Genomic DNA, 6,000 nt, shown 5'->3' with positions numbered 1-6,000 from the left:
TTGAAGAACTTACTTCACAAACAACAGCATATTTGTTTGGATCTTGTTTTAACCCTATATTTTTAATCCACACTTTCCATCGTTCAGATTCTTTTGGGAAAGAATTCATTTTCACATTATTTTTCCCCAATCGACTTCGCAACCTTTTACCTTAGAAGAAGGCATTTTTCAACCTGAATAATAGTATGTAATAGTAATTTAATATTTCTCGATCTATCTAGTTAAGTGAGGTTAAACCAGAGTAAACGAAAAATAAACAAGATCATCTGTTTACCCCTTCCAAATTAATCCGGAAATCTGAGCAAAAGATGGCGGAGCCAATCAGCTTTTAGCGTATACGATGGCAACACTCTTCCAAGACGCACACTGGTTTACCCCTTCCAAATTAATCCGGAAATCTGAGCAAAAGATGGCGGAGCCAATCAGCTTTTAGCGTATACGATGGCAACACTCTTCCAAGACGCACACTGGTTTGCACTAAGGCAATGTTTATTTGTCAAATAATCATGTTTTTTCTGTTTTCTGACAGCAGTAACATATTTGAAATAAATAAATTTTTTTGTCCAAATTAATTTAATTAAAAAAATTGACAGCCAGTAAAAATATTTTAATATTAATATTACTAAATAGAGAATTAAATAACCTTTCATGAGCTATCACACGACCCCTACTCTCAATTAAAAAAAATCATCGATTAGGTCATCACGCCGAGATGGATGACTTCACTATTATGATATATGTATATACCAGTATAAAACTTGACCTGTTTCGGTATTTCTCTCCAAAATCGGCCATTCTAGAGAAAATGAATTTATTCCATCCTAAACACTGTATATACCGCTCAAGTCACCCTCTCACAAACATTGGTAAACTGTATGGCATCGTTCGACGCAGCGCACGATTGAGTTAATTTAATATATTTTTTTAACTAATTGATCAAATCAAATTTTGCAAATTGGAAATGAAAGAAGAGCATTAAAATAAATCTTAAAGTTATAATACAAAGAAAAAAATTATGTTCATAAGTACAGTGTGGGCGGATAGTGGAACTTACATGAATTCTGTTTAAAAATTATTTAACAATGTGTTACTAATATAATTTCAGCTATAAAACTCTCAAATTTGCTAAACTTACTTTTCAAACATCATAATAAACGATGCTTCATTAAAAAAATCTCAAATATTTAAATCAAATGACACGACGACGTCTCAAAAAATATAAATTTTGAAAAATTAAATTGTTATAGATAAAAAAGGGTTCAAGGCAGGTTTTGTTTATATTCGATTCAGAGTTGGACTACCATCTCCATATAGCAACTATTTCAGCATCCTTAAGCATCATCAGTGAAGTTTATGCAGTCACAACTCTGAAGGGAATATAAACATTCTGCCTCTTTTAAGGCAAACCATCGCGATGCAATGAACCCACCTTTTGAGACGCACTCTAGCGACATCTCTCGTATTACGAGGAAAACAACGAAAAGCCCCAGATACAAAGTTTACTACTTTTCAAACAATTAGAATAATTGAAATAAAAATATAATAAACAATATTTTAAATCTAAGACTTTTCGTTAATAAACTGCTTTCTGGCTGCATCCCATATCTCCGGATTTTACAATATATAATCACTTAGAGACGACGAAAATAGGAGAAAGCAAATAGAGGACACTTAGGCCACGCATTTACCTTCTCTTCGTCTAGGAAAAGGACCGAAAGACAGTTTCTAAAGTTTCAGTTTAGAAACTGTCTTTCGGTATTTTTCCTAGACGAAGAGAAGGTAAATGCGTGGCCTAATTGTCCTCTATTTGCTTTCTCCTATTTTCGTCGTCTCTACGTGATTATATATTGTAAAATCCGGAGATATGGGATGCAGCCAGAAAGCAGTTTATTAACGAAAAGTCTTAGATTTAAAATATTGTTTATTATATTTTTATTTCAATTATTCTAATTGTTTGAAAAGTAGTAAACTTTGTATCTGGGGTTTTTCGTTGTTTTCCTCGTAAATTGTTATAATAAAATGATGTTGGGTTTCCGTAATTTAAAACTGGCCTGTGGTTGGATCAATTACAAAAAAGCATTACGGCGGTAAATTTGAATTACTTCTATGTAAAAAGGAGGTATAACATATTTGTAAATCAACAAAAACGGTTTTAGAAAAATATAAGCTTCTTTGATTTTTTCCGAAAGAACGCAAGTTTTCGATCTAAATTGACTCGCCTAATATTTATACTGCGTGATTCTGTCCACAATACTTTTTGACTAATATCAGTATTAATATACTTTTTCTACGAGCGTGCAAAAATGTCTACTTTCGCGCACGCATTTTAGTTTAGAAAGTTTCACTTTTCCGCACGCGTGTTACTTTTCCGCACGCGGTTTTTACTTTTCCGCACGCGTGTTAATTTAGATATGTTAATATGGCCTTAAAGTAATTATAATATGTACATGCAATAAACTAATATTTAGATATTATTTACTACTTTATTTCAAATATATCTTATATTGTGTTCCTGTTTTAATGAAATTAACGCGACAATTCGATGAAATAAAATTATTTTGACATAATATTCGAAAGTCAAATCGGTAGACAATAACAGTCGTTTTGAATCATCGTCATGGAAACCAAGATCGTCGTCATGCTAACTAATTATACTGAAAGTTTGGTTTTGACAACCTTGTCAAAGAATTAATTTGTGTATGTATTTTCATATTAATTAAATTAATTGATTAAGATTTTGGTAATTTTTTAAAAGACTCTTAGAAAAAATATTGTTCCTAACTCTTGCAGAAAGTCTCTTTTCCGCACTCGACTGCTTGCCGAACTCCCGCTTCGCGTCGTTCGGCAAACTGCAGTCGCGTGCGGAAAAGAATGACTTTCTGCACTTGTTAGGAAATAGTATATTGTGCAACAAGTGCAGAAAGGTACTAATTTCTCACGAGTTTGAAAAGTTGCGGTACGAGCGCAAGCGAGTGCCGCAATTCAAACGAGTGAGAAATTACCTTTCTGCACGTGTTTCACACTATACTTTTTCTACAAGCACAGTTTTTCCTAAAAATAAAAATCACAATTTCCAAACGACGATTAATTATAATAGGTACCTATGTGATAAATTTTAAACTGTATTTAATTAATACCTACTAATCAATTTAAATTCCTTATACCTAAATGAATTGCACAGAAATCAGTTAAAAAATTAATGCACTGCCTTAATTTGTTTAAATTTAAACAATTATTACACATTATTGACATTATATTTATGCAGTCACGGATTTACACAAAACCTACTTCATTCGACGTCTCTTGCACAGGTTGCTAAATCCTTATTGGTTATTTGATAATTATAAAATGTTTAATAAGAATAAAATTGTAAAATAAAACAGTTGTAACATCCATAATTTAGTTTTTATGCTATAGTTAAATATAATAATTGTCTTATAGGTTATATATTTGTCTAAAGTTTAACCACGGATGTAAACAGAATATAACGTTACTCAGAATGCGGTAGTCCACGGATGTAAACAGAATATAACGTTACTCAGAATGAGGTAGTCAACTGTGTAGAAAAGAACTTTGCGGCACAGAAACGTCACTTTTCTGCACACTAATGTCAAATATCTTATACTGTGAGAAAATATCAAGTTTGCTAACATAAAACCGTGCAGAAAAGTGCACTTTGAATAGTGGTTGTAGAAAAATAACTATACCTAATTTCTTTACAAAACACAAAACTGTATGATGATACACAATATAAGTCTTAAACAGATAAATACAATTAACACAATACAAATCACAATATTTATTCGAAATACCTTAATGCACGCCCTTGTATACAATGCCGATAACTGACCGGACCGATACAACTTCTGCGAAGTAAGTACTGTTCTTACGATGTCCAGAAGCATTTTTGGGGTCCGGTCAATAATTCTACGAAGAGCATAGAAATAAAGATAAACCATATAAACATTTGCTTGCTTCAAAATTGATCACTCCTTGTATTAGTCCACATGGACGCGGGTGTGGCTTACTACTTTCTAACGTATCTTATTGGGCAATACTGAAGAGTAATTGGTCAAATTGTTCGGAAGTGCTTAGGCTCAAATCATATCGTTATCTGGTCAAAATACCTTCTCATGTTTCAAAGGCGGCAAGCAATATAAACACTAAATAAACAGTGTCGTCGTCATAACTTACAATTATTTTATTTTTATAATACATTTTTTGTCTCATTTCTTTAGTACTTAAAAAATGAATAAGCACATTAAATTGCATTTGTAAGTATTATATACTTTTAATGATCAATTTTAAATTTTATTGTATTGTATTATACTGAAACTATATTGTTTATACAGGATGTCCCATATATTATGCGAGATTTAATGACGTCAATTTGCTCAGTCCGCTGATTGGATAATGTAATTAATGGAATTTTTCATGTTTCATATTTTTATTTTTTCCATATTTTCCTTTGTATGTGTCCATGTCTAAGAGCCATATATGAGGAGAGGGAGTGTACATTGATTGAAGACTCTTGATTTTAGGTATTGGGGGTATTTTTTTCTTTAAAATAAAAGACAGTTTTCCGAGTGATGCCCAGGCCAATCTTATTATTTTTTTTTATTTCTTCGGTCTGATTTTTTTTATTTAATTTAGTGATTTGTCCTAGAATATCTCTTTTACTTGCTTTATTCTTGTTTGTGCCACTGTAATTATTGGTTCTCCTTGTTGATTGGTCATGGCTTTTGTTTTACTGTAAGCGATGTTCAGTCCCATCTTTGTCGATTCACTATCTAGTGCTTCCATCATTCTTGGTAATTCTTCACTATTTTCTGTTTTAATACAATATATATACTATTGTGTTTTCAATTTATCAATCAAAAGCAAAATGAAAATTAAATTATTTTTTTTAAATAACGCGGGCACATAAATTTGATACACCCTGTATATTGAGCTGTAGATATTTCTTAGAATGTAGTTTGGATGTAAGTAGATTTCTCTTTTAATGAGCTTTCCGATGAACCATTAAAGACTTTTGTGAATAATTAAAGTGAAAATTACGATGTATTTAGATTTAAAATGGAAAAAAAGATTGTTTAGTTTAGAGGTAATTATCAATTTCTAGAAAAGTGGTTTTATGGAGAAAGTTTGGAATTTTAGTATCTTTGTTTCAACACGAGTAAATATTGTATAGTTCTCAGAAAGTAATTAGGATGATCGGAATAATTTTGAGGGTCTGTTTTGTTTGTTCGAATGGAAAAGTTGATGTTTCTGATTATTGGCAATGTGGAAGGGGAAAAGTAGTTAGAATGATTGAGAGAGGTTGAAAAGGAAGGCATTATGTTTTTGGCATCGCTAAGGAGCGGTTCGACGTGTTAAGTGGATAGATAGTTAGCAGATACCAGTGGATGTTTTGATAGTGGAGAATAGTGTTGAAAAGTGGAACGAGAGACAGATCAAATTGAGACGAAATACCTCTTTGATTCTGTATTATTGTGAGAAGGAGAACAGAGAATTTTTGGAGTTTTGTTTGAATCGAGTACGTGTCAAAAGAGACCCGGCTTGTTGGAGAATTGGTGCTGGTATGCTGATAGTTTTGAAGCTGGACAACGGAGAGAGGCTTTCATGAGTAGCCTTTAACATAGTCAACGAGGGAGAGCTGTTTAGGGTCACGAGAAGACATCCGAGTGAGTGAAGCAAAAGGTCAGTCAATTTATGTGAAAGAGATTTTTATGTTCGGGAACTAAATTTTTGAGTAAAAAGCATATGAAATAAAATTCCAATATTTCAAAATATAGATAGTAAATATAGGTAATCTTGCGAAGACATAAATTTGTTTGGTTTAGTTTGTTTTACCAAAGTCATCGGGAACAAACCGATAAATTGTTTTTTTTTACTATAATAAATTTAAGTGGTATAAATTTCATTCGGACATCTGTGTCCACAGGTTTTTAGATTCGATAGATTTCAGAGTATTAATTTGATAAATAAAAGACAATTCTG

The sequence above is a fragment of the Diabrotica virgifera genome, chromosome 1 (genome assembly GCF_917563875.1).
Source record: "Diabrotica virgifera virgifera chromosome 1, PGI_DIABVI_V3a".
NCBI classification, from domain to species: Eukaryota; Metazoa; Arthropoda; class Insecta; order Coleoptera; family Chrysomelidae; genus Diabrotica; species Diabrotica virgifera.
This window is presented reverse-complemented; position numbering follows the sequence as displayed.